The 15,729-nt window shown below is 39.3% G+C and overlaps 1 protein-coding gene across 2 annotated transcripts in view; it reads right to left on the bottom strand.

The window, feature by feature from the left end:
- LOC143428340 (uncharacterized) overlaps window positions 1-15,683 on the bottom strand; it is a 42,297-nt gene extending 26,614 nt beyond the window's left edge. Inside the window, exon 1 of one of the 2 annotated variants that reach the window (XM_076903129.1) lies at window positions 15,091-15,683. The gene's annotated coding sequence lies outside the window, so the exon portion shown is untranslated. The remainder of the gene's footprint in view (window positions 1-15,090) is intronic. The other variant, XM_076903130.1, reaches the window with a different exon arrangement.
- Window positions 15,684-15,729: the final 46 nt, after the last annotated feature.

Genomic DNA, 15,729 nt, shown 5'->3' with positions numbered 1-15,729 from the left:
GCCCCCTTGTAAACGACACTAAATCCGCCGAAATGGGACGAGAAACGTACTGTAAACCAGTGAAGGGTTCGTGTAACATTTTACGTTATTCCACATCTTCATTTACGGTTTACAAATTGTTTTAATTAAAAAAGAAACCAGAGCAACTGCATTCGATTAAAGTCTGCCTATTTGTACGAAGCGAGATAAACTTGTAATTTGTCAGATGCACCTCAATGACGTGGCCAACAAACAGAAGTACCTCCTAACGATACATTCAGACCAGCCAAGGGACTAAACTGAAGGGTAATCGTAACGTGAACGGCAACAAATAACTTCTCTGTAACTTTGAATGCCCATTTTCGAACCCTATCTAAGCAACTCTAATCCAGAACTAACCTAGATTAAACTTCGCTAAAATTTCCATCCTCCCTCGGGACGAAACTCAATTCGTCTCTATCAATCCAATTCGCAACCATTTCTCCAGTATCGAATGAAGGTACGACAAAAAACCTACGATCAGCTGTTCCCCTGAACACTCCAATTTGCTATACCAAATCAGCATCGTTGTACCCTTGGAATAATAAATCCTTTTTTTCACGAATAAGCCTTATTTCGACCTACTTTTCCTTCACCCTTAGAAACGAAAGAGCAACAATGTTTTAAGTCGAAGAATTTTTTAAAATTGATGTTTCCATTTGCGAATGCGATCGAATGATTCTGATTAGAATGGTTCGCCAATATCGCAAAAAAGAGAAACGATACTTTTAACCACAATTTAACCAGAGGAAAATGTAATTTCTAAGAGGACTTAATTCGTAAAATATCTTGATCAGCCGACCAGCTAATTGCAACGTGACATTTCTATGGTCACAGCCCATTAGGCACATGAAAGGAAGCAATCATAAGTGTTCTAATCGATAATCTCATATACATAGAATCGTGGAACAACGGAAGCTGGTATACCAACACAGATTTCCACATACTCGACGCGACATATAAGCATAGGAAGCATCCGTGCCAATAATTCCATTTCAGGAAGAGTGTACTTATATTTTTTAATTACTATAGACTATTGCACTTTTGTAGAAAGTAAAGTCATACAAAAATATACTTTCTGCAAACATTCGACTTTACTATTACAATTTTTCCCTATCTCAAACCGAATCGATCTCAATTTCCATGACTCATCCCGTTTCTAATTAACAAATTCTATTTAAGATATAAGACTCTCGCGATTAAAACAAAAGCCACACAATGATAACACAGCTACGAAAGAATAACGCTTTCAACACTCCAGTACCGTAATAAACCTCTCCAGTGGTAGATATACCCGTTTCATCCGGCATTTCTGGCAATAAGCTCTATCCGACAATACGCTCGTTTCATATGACGATCGCGGGGCGGTAGACGAGCGGAGGACGAACGGCCAGGCAGGAGAAACGGCCTTCGCCGGTCTATACATTTGGCCGCCGCTATAGCCGCGGGTGGAAATAGTAAAAATGTCAAAGAAGAGACGCGTTTCCTCGACGACGTAGACGGATGGCAACCGATGGTTTCCGCGATCACGAGGCGCGGACGCAGAATCGTTTCCTCCGCCGGCGATCAATAAACCATCCTCCATCCCCTTTTGCGGAACGCAAACGCAAAGTATACGGGGGTTGGGATAGTGCAGCACGCGCAACCGGGTCACACATGTGCACGTGCATCGGTGCGTGCGCCCCTCTGTGTGGGACGCTAGGCGCCGCGACGCTCCGTCGCTCCTAGAACGCAGAGAAGAAGGAAATTAACGGCCAGGTCACCCCGCGGTATGACCTTAATTCCCATGCGAAACGGCCGGCTCCCGAGGGTGTCTGGACGAATCATCCTGGCCGCAAACCGATCGTTCATAAACGACGTGTCCCTCTCTCTTTCTCTCTCTCTCTCTCCTTTCTTTTCTCTCGCCTGGTTCTTTACTGTGCGTTAAATGGTGGACAGTGCCGGCGGAAACCAATGTACGACACGTGGAGCGGTTAGATTGGCTAACGTTCAATGCCGGTCGATACATCTTGGATAGACACCAGATGTTTCTTACGCGAACGTAGTTTATCGCGAGATTACTGGTCTCTTTTTTTTCTTATATATGTACTCTGTGTTTATAGTGAGGAAAAAGGAGGAAGAATGTTTCTGGTTTGGTACGAAGGGACTGTGAAAAAAATTTATCAATTTCACCATTTTTTGATCGAATTCTATGCTTCATACGTAACGTGAAATTTCTGTAGTTTGTTTTGCAGCTATTGTATGTTGTCAGCTTGGAATTGTCCGTAACCGTAACTCGTTTTGCGAGCTTTTCATGGACGAATAAATTGTTCGAAAAAACAAGTGCACTTAGAAACAGATCTCAAGTTTTTTTTTACAGAAGATATGAAAAGCACTAGCTGTGTATTAATATTTTTTAATATAATGACGTTTCTTTTCCTTATTTTAGCAATTTATCGGAGTGTAGAGAAGTATTGACATTGGAGGCATGTGAAGTTACATCAAATGGCAAATAGGTTTCATCGTAGGAAGAGAAGATAGAACCCTGGTGATAAGAAAAGGCCTGATGTTTCTTTGAATGGAAGAGTTATTGGCAATAAATTTCCTCGTCAAACTTTCATTACAGAGGGGATTAAAATCTGCCCTGGACTTTTTTTACGCCACCTTTATATCATTGATACACACGCGTTTTCTATTCACTACACTCTGTGTTTTTAATTAGGATTTTTGTTCCATTAAAAAAAAAAGCTTTAAATAATTCCATAAACGCTATCGTCGTTTAAACCCAAAAGGATTGTTTCAAAGTTATAAATAATCAAACCTCTTCGAAAGCAATTTAAATCACCCCTGACAGTGATTGTTAAAACTAACAACTACTAATGGGACTTTTACTTTATCGATTCCTTATCGAAGCGAGAAGTCAAGCTTCGTTGTAGTCTATGTATGAAAACTGAATAGCACTTAACGTACTAACGAGCTAATTCACTCGAGTTAAACGATGACTACAATAGCCACTTGTCTATTATACCTCGAACTATTACTGGTACAAAAAGTAGTTGAGCGTACATATATAATAATAACACCCCAATGCAAAAACGGTACTAGTAATAGAGATGGGTGTACCAAATATTTTTGTATGAATGAATTTGCATTATGAAAGAAGACTTAAATAACAAATTCCACGTAGTGCATATACTGTTCCAGTATAATTGGCATTACTTGGTATTCGGAATAATGACCAGGTTCGATATCTAGTTCAACGTTCTGAATGATTGAAATGGTAATTGTGCAAACAAAGTTCGAAACAGGTAACTTGGTTCACTGACTCGATTGATCGTTTCGAACATTTACACACCATCGTGTGCCTCACCCAATTTTCAGATTCAAGGATCTGTTACTTCTCGTGAATTGATCATTGAATTTGTTGACAACCGGAAATGAGAATTTTAGGCACGAGACACCACACTAATGAAGAAACAATGAAATCCTTTCCAGAAGACTAAGGGAACTAATCTAATGTAACAAATAAATCGATGGACATGATCAACAAGCATTTTAAAATTATTGGGAGAAATTATATGATGATAATTGCTGCGCGAAAGAAACATTTAATTTCCTTTAAACGCCAGGTAAAATGATTCATCTCCTTGTTCTTCGCAGCAGATTTTAAGTAACTGAAACGCTTTTTTTCAATTCGCTAGTCTCCATAGAGCTTTGATGGATGTAACCAATTTATCGTTTATGAAAGGCACGACGACAGGACTCGATTTATCAACTGTTGAATCCAGGATTTACTTGCCGTCCACCATCGGCACTTTTATTATCTATAATTTTCCACTTTTCTCCCGTTCTCATCATTTTCATTCCCCTTCAGTACCTTTCGATAACTACCATACCACTTCCAGTTTACCTTTCCAGTGCTTTTAGAAACGCTGCGTTTAAAACATCGCCGGTCGTCCCATCTTCTTTCCTCGCTGCCTTTCTCTGCGATCCATTCCGTGTTATTTCTGTATCTACTGCAGGAAATACGCCATTGTATCGATTTATTGCACGCGCCAATAAAGCGTGATAAGGTTATTCGTTTTTAATGGATTTCTATGGCTCGTTTTTCTGAACAAAAGAACGTGAAGGGTGCGAACAGACGGCTCCTCTTGAATGTAAACTTCACGCGACGTTTAAAGCTTGAAATCTTCGAGAAAAATTAGTATGTAACGCCAGCATACGCTTCCTTTTCACAAAAACGATGTGTCACGAATTTTCACTGGATTTATTTCAACTTTTACACTCGGATCTTCTCATAAACGGTCCAAATTAGTGATCGTCAATCACCTGTTTGATTGTTGCAAACATTGAAATCTTCTCCAGAAATATTTGTACACTTTGTGGAATAAAAAAACTGGACTTATTGCAATAATAGCAATTAGATTTTCTATGCTGCAAGTGGCGTCCAACAGTATATCAAGTAGTAGAAGTCAAGCAGTAGATCAGGTAATACGAGTCAGACAGGAGCTGCAGTCCAACAGATATTCACTGAAATTTTGCTGTACGAGTTACATTGACCTGATCAGTTTGTTTTATGTTAAAAACAAAAAAACGTACACAATTCTAGCTGTTTTAATTCCCTGCACTAAATTGAAATATTAAACTAGAAGACCATTAAACGTTTGGGCATGTAACAAACGGTTGTGTAAAAAGTTGCACGCTTCGAATTATTGAAACGAATGGAAAGACGGCTAACAATGGAGTTCAAAATGGCGGAAAACTAAAGCTATCACCATTATTTAATAACTGGTTCTCCCATTTTCACCGCAAAAAGAATTTCAAACTTTTCTCTCGACATGTTATACGATCGGATTAAAAGTTGCACGTTTTAAATGAGCAAATGGATGAAGAAGATGCGAAACAATAGAGAACAGAACCGTGGAATTATAAAACGATCACCGTTATTATATTATTATTATTATTATTTTGGAAAATTGTTTGGAGAGGAAGCCAGGCGATATGCATGTGTAAATTACTCGGCACCATCGAGGACAGAACGACGAACTTTATTCAACCAGAAAATTCAGATATAGGCTGACAGTTCTCCGGGCGAATCCACTCGACAAATCGATCTCTGCTATTGCTTTCTATTTATCCATATCCGATTCGCGCCGCAACAATAGCCGATCGTTACGCGCTACGGAATTTAATACTCGCCCGTCGCCGCCAACCGATATTTTCCAACGACAAAAGCTATTGTTTCAACAACGCAAACGGTCGAATCTCCCAAAACTAAACAACAACCAATGTAAAAGAATAACTCATTCCAATATGCGAAATCTCTGAGGTTTGCCTGAAAAATAGTGTATTAATGGACACGTTCACTCTGTCAAGTGCACAGTTGTTTCGCAACAAGTACACTTTATAAACAGGAGTAGCATGAAGAGATTTACGTGGTGTTTTACGCAATTCAAACACACTGACAGTCGTTCCAAGAAAACCAAGGGAAAAAGACTACCTGCTTGCCACAAATTGTTAAATATTTACCGTGAAAATATGTTTTTCCTTTGTTTTTATTCGATGGAAATAATAGTGGTTATTCTGGTCGAAGATGGTTGCTGAATTATTCAAATAACGTCAAACCGTGGAAAGGAAAACATTATGATGGTGTATATGTAAAATTAATTATTATGCTAATGCGGATCGATTAAAGTGAACAAGTGTTGATTTCCTTCATACACGTTCATTTAGTAATCATTGACAAATTCAAACAGTAACGTATTGGATTCGAGCTGTCCAAGTCGAGAATTGATCAGATCCATTAATGGACAATATACGATGACACAAATGTAAGAATTACCCATGAATTATCAACCAGTACTGGTAATAATTAAAATGATAATTATAAACGCAACAGTAAAGTCCATTTTTATGTCACTGAATTATTTATTACCTGACTAATATACCCTATAAATACCCTCTACTCCTACATTCATGAATATTGTATTACACAAAATAAACATTACCATTCTTCTAAATAAAAGGAATATTGTAATTCAAAAACCATGTGTCCAACAATCTCTCATAATTAATCTTAAAAAAAACTTCTTTTAATTAAGAAAGATAAAGAGAAACTTTTTAGTTGGACTAGCTTCGACACAAAATGGGGGAGAATGCATTGGAAATCAGGACTTGCCTTTATTTCGCTGGTTTTAGGAATACCTCATCATCACTTATAGCAGAGACTCGTGATAGACTTTGGAAAGTTTTAATTAAGTTTAAGAGTGACAAATTTAATATATCTTTGTTTACTCTTGCTAATTTCCCATTCGACAAGTTTTAATTAATTCGACAAGAGGCTGATACGTGGCTCGTGCTATCAGTCCCGTAACGAAAATAAAAAGGAAACTCGGTTCGCGGGAAAGAGGTGAAAGAGTCATGCGTGGCTGAAAAGGGACTTTTTGCCTCTCTCAAACGGGGAACCTAATTTTTGAGGTCGAGGATCACTCGAGCGCGCTGAATTAACTCGGATTTTACATCTCCCAAGGAGGATATGCCAATGTTAGCTTTAACTAACCAATCTCTCAACCCCGTGACCCTACACTTTTAATTCATTAAGCTTGAATCTCTGCTCGACGAATGTCAAACTGTAAAGCACTGCGTACTGTCTCGTAGAAGAACGAAAAAATCGGAAATGTTAAATATCTACATTTTCTTTTTATCCTAGCTGACGAAACGAAAGGAAAAGTATAGAGTCACACGCATACGGTTCGTTTCGATTCAACGAACATGAAAAATCGAACGAAGCACGAATCGTAAAAGAGCTCGACGTTTTAATTGCAAAAAGTCATTTGTCTAAAGTTTCATCTGCTCTCGTTATATACGATGAAGGTAAAAATATATAAAAATGGAGATATATTCATTTTTCATAATATATTCCCTGATATTCATACCCGGAATTTGATAATCATTATTTAACATTTTCCAAAGCGCTTTGCAACTTCTACTATGGTCTACTTTTTTTCAATTAAAATTCATTCCCGGTTAAAACGCTCTTTGGTCTTACATTTAATTTTCAGTTACATCATATTTTCATAATCACTTAAAAGCATGATACGAAAGGGTCCTCTTGCACCGTACCAGAAAACTTGTTTGATCAATAAAACTCTCTACTATTTGTCTCGTTCTGTTATCTATGACTGCTTCGTGTTTGAAGAATAAAATAAACCAAAACAATGCAATCTTTATAAAATAAATGAAAAATGCCATCAGATAAAAACACTGTCTTCTTTCAGAGAAACTGTACCCCATTTTAACGCTATAACCCTATAGTGTAATTTCTCAAAAATTACCGCGTAATATCAAGAGGAAAATTAAACAAAACTAGGACTTATTCTCCTACTTTTTAACTACATATTACACAGTAATTCTTGAGAAACTAATTATCACGTTATAAATGGCTACCACCGCACGATACGTTTCCGTTTCGCGAAGAAGCATATGATACATCATCATTAGTCGAGATTAAACGGGATTCGAGTAGAGCCACCCTACTCTAAAGTATATTGTAGCATTATCTTTGCTCCCTGTTCGCACACGTACAACGGGCCGCCGCATAATCCCGATAATGTAATTAAAGATTAAACCAAACTTACAGAATGGAGATTACCGACGCGGTACCGCCGCCCGTGAAATCGGCTTTATGACCAGAAAGTGAACCTATTCACCGGTAGGCACGCCCGGAAACGAGCAGCGATCGCATAGCAGCACCGGGTGCGCGCGATTCAACGCGGTGGCTTTTGTTGCGTTGAATCCAACCGAAGACGGAAGCTAATTCTGGAACCGGCTCTCACTTTTTCATCTGGCGAACTGCTCGGACACGCGGCGCCTGCTTCTGCAGGGGAGATGCTGTTTTAAAAAAACAGATCGCCCCGCTGAATCCTGACGTGTTAAAAATTACCGAACCCGTACGATTCTGCAGCAACGGTATTTTTAATAGCCGACACGAAGCTGATTCGAGTCCAGAATCTGTCGCAGCGGATCGAGAACCGTTCGTATTCTTATTATAAAAATGGATTGCAGAAATCAATAAATTCCGGCTCGTCTCGCGGTTCGTTCAATCGTGAAGCTGCGATACGTTGATCGAACATTCGAAGAAAGAAGAAACTTCGCGATAGGTGTCGTCGAAATTTCGACCGTGTCGCTAATTCAATTAACCGTTGAACCACGAGCCAGAGACTAGGGACCACGAATATCGTCAGACCGTAAAGCCTCGCTGAAGCCATTCATCGTGGTACGTGTTTCGGGATAAGCAGCGTTTTACAAAGGATTCTGAAATTCCCGACTTGTTTCACAATGGATAACCAGGCGGGAAAGGGATTATTCCGCGAGGCGTAATTTCGAGCTTCTTCAAGGGCGAGTATAACGCCGTTGACGAGAAACACGCTTTGTTTAAATATGACGGAGCCGACCCCAAGGTGTGGCGGGCAATTTCCATGTCGCGTCGCACCTTCAAACTTCGTAAATCACCCCGAGCCTATGATAATACGTCTCGACTCGGAACTACAAGTTAACAGTCTGTTAAACAGACTGACAAGCTGTTTATTTTGTCTCGATATCGGACACAATCGTACTATCGATAGTGAATTTGTTATACGACAGCGCACGAGATACGTTGCGAAGTTTATTTGCAGCTTTTCGAGAATTCCTTCTGCTCTGCTTTTTATAAATGGCTCTCGTCTAATAAATATTTGTCCAACGCGTGCAGACTTTACTAAAAACAGGCTAATCTGGCACACGAAACGACGAAGTATTAAGATTAATTCGAATCTAATAGAATCAGAAAGCAACGAAAACAGTCGAACGGAATAGTCTGTCCCTGTATTGGCGCTAAAGAAAACGCTTTTATTTTCGCTTCGAAACTGATTCTCGGTACAGAAGGCGGACCGCCAAATCATATCGTTTTCCTGAATAAACAGATAACAAGCCTGGGGAAATCATAGTCCAGAGATGAACAGCATGGAAGTATGTATGTTCAGATATTATACATGGAACAAGTAATTTCATTCGATAAAGCCTTTCCCGGCATTTTATAACGAGTGTACCAACACGCGCGTGCAATTAAAACAGGTATGATGACAGACGAGAGAATCATAAGAGAAAACGAAATTCGAAAACGAAGAGAAGACTGTGAATCGCACAACACGTGTGTTTCTGTAAAGATATATACAAAACAATTGATATATATAAAACAAATGACCTGCAAAGACTAGCGACTCTTGTACCCGTATCCATTCTTTCGTTTCTTTCGACGAAACAACATTAAATTTACTATTTGTAAATATCCTTCGCAAAGAAGTACTTTAGGAGTACATTCTCGGGTCGTCAAATGAGAAAATAAAAAGATTTATGTTTTCGACGAACCTTAGATCGTTTTCAGCCGTTTTACAATCAAAGGAACAGCCGCGATTAACAGATAGAGCCTCGCGTGCAACAAGCAGCCGCGGCAGAACGTACTCCCGTGCTTTTTTTTTCAATCGAAACGAGGCAGACTGCCAAATTCTTGTTCCCCAGCGGGGGGTGAACCAAAATGTCAATAATTTCTTAGCGCACTAACAAAGAAGAAAAGCGTGAGGCGCGAACGAAATTGGGGAGTGCCATCGAGCAACCCTTGACCTTTCCAATCGCGCTCAGCCATCGAGGGGTGCTTTCGACGTGTAACGAGAGAACGCGGGGCGCAACAAGCGTCGCGACGCGCGAAACCATCGATTCCTTGATTCGTTCGCTGGCACGACCTGGGCATATTCACGCGAAGCTTCTCGTCAACTGGCATATATAGCCGTGACAGGAACAAACGCGTGAACACAGACACGAGAAAGGGAAGAAAGTTTCGAGCCATTGTCGCGTGCGTTCAAGAGGAACGAATAGGCCCAGCCAAGGCAAAGTCGATAGTCGAAATCTGTTGCTCCACCCTGCGAGGTGATCGCCAGAGAAACGATAAGCTCGACAAGTGACTAGGGAAGATCCAACGATCAGTGCTTTGGAACATTGTCGGATTTTTTATTGGACGATACTGACTCGTTCTTCGTTTTTTTTCTTTTATATGGTTAGACTATACGTATATATGTATAACACATTAACAAACAAGTGGGGATATCGTAACACTGATAGAATAATAGTATAATAATAATCGTGAAGGGAAAAGGGAATTGTAAAAATTCCTTTTGAAGAAGGAAACCACGTCATCTTGGGAGAATGTAACTCCATAACGAAGGTATGTCAATAAAGAAGATTCGAAGGACGAGCCAGGAATTTGCTTCGCGCTTCGACATCTCAAGCTTGCCAGTTAAACTTTAATCACGTTCGACGTTCACGAGAAATCTTGTTCCCTTGAAATTCAATTATATTAACGTTCAGAAACATTTTTCAGTAATACGCCATTCGTTAAAAGGGGGATGGTTTGAAAATGTCTTAAATGAGAATTAAATTTGCAATTTATCCATATAAAGAAACGGATAAATATATTATTATTTGTCGTAATGAAGTGCTCAACGTCGAAGTTGGATGTACTTTTAATTAAAAATTGTCTCTAACGTGATGTTTAAATGAAACATAATACGTTAAGAGACAACGTAGAAATCCTTTGGCAATAAGTTTCCCTACACGATGATCTGCAAGCATAATTCAAACACGAGTACCTGAATAAATATAACTAGAATTTCCACGTCATTCGACGTGTATTTCCCGCACTGAACACGTACGTTTTGTTATTTTAGACAAACGAACTCTCGCACAGTACTTCATTTACCATTAACTCTTACTAACTTAATAAACTTTCGCACGTGCAGAAATTCATATTCGTCTAATTAATTGTATCCGATTGTAACAAACGGCTGTGACACTGTGTTTAATAATTAACTGCGGGGACGAAATAATTTTGTATCAAATTGTATATTTTAAATGCGCGCATGTGTTTATTTAATCAGCCCCTATTATTGTTCTACTTCACGCGGCGGATACGTGTTTCACTAGTTCTGATTAAATTTCGAAAATTACAGCCACTTTTCGTTATTTCCTAACTTTGCGAGAAGACATTCTCACCCATATTTAGTTAATATTCATAATTAAAGAATCCAGACATATCCAGTGCAAAAGAGAAATCTTACTAGTTTGCAAAGATCAAAATGAACCAACTCCAATAATTCATGCTGCCTTCGGCAAGGAACAACGTCGTTAGAATTCCTCGGCTCTATTCGAGTACATCCGTCGAACATCCGCGCGAGATACATCAATTTCCCCGAATCGATTTTCTGGCCAACGAAACGTCGAATGCAAACACACAGATCGCTCGTAAAAACTACAGCTGACATACGGAATGTTGGAAACCTACAAAGCATAGTTTTGAAGCTCTACATATTTATGGCGTCAATAGAGAGAAGCAATAACACATAAAAAAATATAAATTATTAAATTATTGAATTATGAAGAAATCTATTTGAAAATTACAACAAACGAATAGCATTCTTTGCTTGGGCTATATTATTTCCTATTTCAGTACAGGAACATCTAAATCTGTTTCCAAAGGGGATGAAAATTACATTGTACCGATGATACGTAGTTCTCGGTCAAACTGAACACTTTGCTGCCAATCCACACTCGACACGTATTTAAAATACATATTTTTCTAAACCAATCTACATTCATGTATAGAAACCACGTAAATACAACGTAACGTGCGATATACAGAGTTCATTTTTAGCACAAAAATAACAAACTACTATTATTTCCAGTTTACTGCAGTGACTTGACTATTTCCTTAGCACAGTTTTACACTGTTTCCCAATGAAAATTCGAAGACGCCCGACGTTTACTTCATTTCGTGTCTCGTAACATCGATACCTTGGAAGTTTGCGCGACGAACTTCCGTTTGCGGACGATGTTCCCTTCGCTATTATGTATTATGTATGATCGCCGTTTATTTTTCGCTATTTTCGGACTGGCGATTCGCCAATCCTTTCTGTCCGTCATTGTACTTCTTGAAAGGCGGATGCATACGTTTCGATTTGCATTAAACTGCCCCGAGTACAGAGCATTCTGTGTCACTGTTATTATTTTAGCGTGCATTAATAAGCGTGAGAGAGAGAGAGAGATAATGGAACACCGTAATGGATCAATCTTTGAACGAAAGTTTTGCAGTTCTATTTTCTTAATTTTATTTTTAATGCATAATTCATTACCAATGGTCAAATTGGGTTGATTATACGGATGTTAAGCATAATCAATTCTTTGTACACGATTAATCCTCTCGTGATCCTTTACGTTTCCACGGTTCGCGTAATTCCGTCCGTATGAAAATTCGTTTCGAATACATAGGCTGAATGTGGGTCATGCGAATAACCTTACAGATTGGCAGCAGTCGTCGTGGTCCTTGAAAATCGATCGCACTCCCATTTAACGACAGATAAGCATGAATTTGAAATCGAGCATCGTGAAATCCGCGTAACGCGCACTGAAATTCGTGATTAGCGCATAATTGGTAACGAGATTTTTCGTGAAAAGGAAATACCGCTGCAAAATCTCTCTTTCCTTCAATTTTATAGCCACAATTATTCTTTTATTAACGATATCGAACACTTTGCAAGTATTCCAAGCCTCTTCAATAAGAGACGATTCCCGCACTTGTGTATTACTGTCAAGTTTACGTAATCCAATAAAATAAATGGACTTTGTCGTCCAATCAAGATAAAATAATTTACATTTTCAATCATACTTGATGATACCTTCTTCAATACTTCTTCATTACTTCACAGCACGCGATAGTTCGTTCAACACACAATTCTATCTTTCTTAACACAAGTATCCAAACTAACATACGGCACAGCAATAAAATTAATACCCAAAAAATAAATGCCACTATAATGAATATACGAACGAGAGCAATATTTCTGACTTTACCAACCTCTCTCTAAAATCGCGTAGCGCGACGTCTGACTAAAACCGACTCTATCCACTACCATCGTTTCGTTTAGGCTACCATTGGACATTTGCGTCAACAATAATCCGCGTTCAGATTAATATAATAACGATAGTTACTTGGATTCAAGTCATTTGTGAGCTACGATTATTTAAAATTGTCTTTCACTTAATTTGCAATATCTTTTCATGTATTCGCGATCATTCTCAATAATCTTGTTACTCTACTTCCAGTCACCTACACTTAAATACCTTAAACAATTTAAGAAATTTATCACATATCTATCGTTCGATTATAACGGAAGCATTGTAATTATACGAAAAGATGAAGTGTTAAGACAAAAATAAAATAATTATACAACTACTTCACGAGAATTAATTCTAATATCGAGGACAATTTTCGCTGCACAGGTAAAATGGTGTTCGACATTTTTATTCACCTCAGTCAGTCATCGACCGTATCGAAGTAAGTGTTTACATTGCTATATCCAGGGATCTTTAACCTCCTCCTTACGTTTGACTCTAAGGTAAATCGAAGAGAAGTGGCGAGAATAAAATAAAGAAGACGTATCATTCGACGAAAATGAATTCCACCCCCAGCATTGCATCAGCGATTTTAACAGATCGCAAGTGAGAAAAGTTCGTTTGGTAAATGAAGTTCTGATGCATCTAATTATCAACCTCGCCCCTGTAAATCGCAATATCTCCTCCCTCGTCTACGCGAAACGCATCCAGTTTTGCGTGTTTATCGTGTAAGAAACGAGTATTTCCACACGCGTGACATATTTCTTAAATTAGAAAAATGCATCCTCTGTGACATTTAAAATAATTACTCTGATACTGTTTATATTTTCGTGGTGAAGCTTGGAGATTGTTTCTAGAATTAACTTCTGTGACGAATAAGTGATATGTTTAAATATAAATTATGATTGTTCCGAGTTTCCTTCAGAGATCATTCCTACTATTGGCAGAATTGATAGAATCTATTTCATTTTGATGTATGTAATGTAAAAGACATTGGAATTATTATGAAAAAAGTACAAAGAAATTGCCCTTTCTAGAACACCTATAATATGAAATTATCGAAATGCATATACCTCCTGTGTTATTTGACCGGTTCAATTCTGCAAAGTGTATTGACAGACATTGTCTGCTTGCGGCTTGTGTACGGTTTTTACACACATCTCCGTCCTCGCCTATTTGAAACCCACAAACGTAACCTGTTGCGAGAACCCAACATACAACGTACTACATAGTTATATACAAATTTCGACTCGTAAATATCCTCTAACTCGATTGAAACGAGAAAACCATTTGGAATACCAAGTAAATTCGCGTGACTATAATCACCTACGGTTTCTCTCTAAAAACAAACATACTCCCCTAATAAAATTGATTAAAACTACGTTTCTAAGAACATCAAACTCCAAGTAAATAAATTTCTTTCGAACATTAACGAGAGACTCGAACACTAAAACGTTAATATAGAAAAATTATACTTTCATATTCTATTACAGTCTATCAAGTCAGTAAATGTTATGTATATTTACATAATTATATCAGAATATTATAGAACGTATTTTTTCTGCCTGCTGAAGGCACCACCTACCAAGGGCTAACAAATTTAAAGGCACTAAAAATTCATGGGAACATCGTAATAGTAAAGTTTGAAGTTGTTTGGTTCGAGCGTTGAACGGAAGATGTACGTACATGTATGTATAAAAGGGTAGACTAACGACGTACTGCGTCGTACGTAGCCGGCCAGCATAGCCAGACGAAATTTTGCGAAGAACGCCAGTCGTAGCCACCGACAAAAATCGAAAAAGAGAAGCTCACGAGAATTCATCTTCCACCCGCACAATCCATGATTCTGGTAACAACCAGCACGAGAAACCGATGTCAAATTACATCATCCCCCAAAGGAATCCAGCTCATTCTTTAATTTCGACGAATTTCTATGCGTATATACAACACATACGATGTTCCTCGGTGTCTGTTTCGTCTAGACGGACAAGCGGAAAAGGGAGAGCCGGTACAACGAGGTAAGGAAGCGAAGCGATTCGATGGGAGATCCTCCGGATAACTGGCTGTCCGGAGAACAAACCGAAGCGGGAATCGAAACAGTGTGTCCTCACGTACCTGATTTATCTGGAGTTTCTCGACTTCCGTGAAGAATAAATGCGGCGAACGATGTCGATGCCTCACGCCATGGATCTCCTCAGCAAGACTGCCTCACTCGCGAGCCGCGGACACGGGTAGCGGGATCGTATCACCTCTGCCTCCCTTCTTGTTCAAGCCAATTTTCCAAACGACCGGCCCCACTACTTGAGAATCGTTACATTTTCACGGGCGAGACGATTCTGTCTGGCTTTCCTTGGATACGGCGTGTCTCTTGTTGCCTGCGGGATTAATATATACTTGTGCTGGTCCGACCGGACGCGAACGAGACCGCTCTCTCCTTCCTTTCTCCTCTCTCTTTCTGGCCGAGGGACGAATGGCGCGCACGCTCCAGCACGAAAGTTCGTCGACGAGTAAAAGCTCGAGCGTCGTCGGCAGAGCCAGGACGCGCCTTTCGAAAGCACCGCGCAAGCCCAGACTGTTCGTGCGAGATCCGGTACCGATGGCCGTGTTAAGGGTCGTGTCTCCTCGGCTATGTTCGCTCGCCAATGGTGAACACGACCTACCACTGCGCTCTACGCGAGTGGGGCTGACTTCCACGGACGAATGCTTCTGTGTAACTATTACACGTTGCTGCTGGGTAAAAGGTGAACGATACCA

This window comes from Xylocopa sonorina, chromosome 10 (assembly GCF_050948175.1).
Source record: "Xylocopa sonorina isolate GNS202 chromosome 10, iyXylSono1_principal, whole genome shotgun sequence".
NCBI classification, from domain to species: domain Eukaryota; kingdom Metazoa; phylum Arthropoda; class Insecta; order Hymenoptera; family Apidae; genus Xylocopa; species Xylocopa sonorina.
The sequence above is the reverse complement of the archived record's forward strand: the minus strand, read 5'-3'. Positions and strand labels throughout refer to the sequence as shown.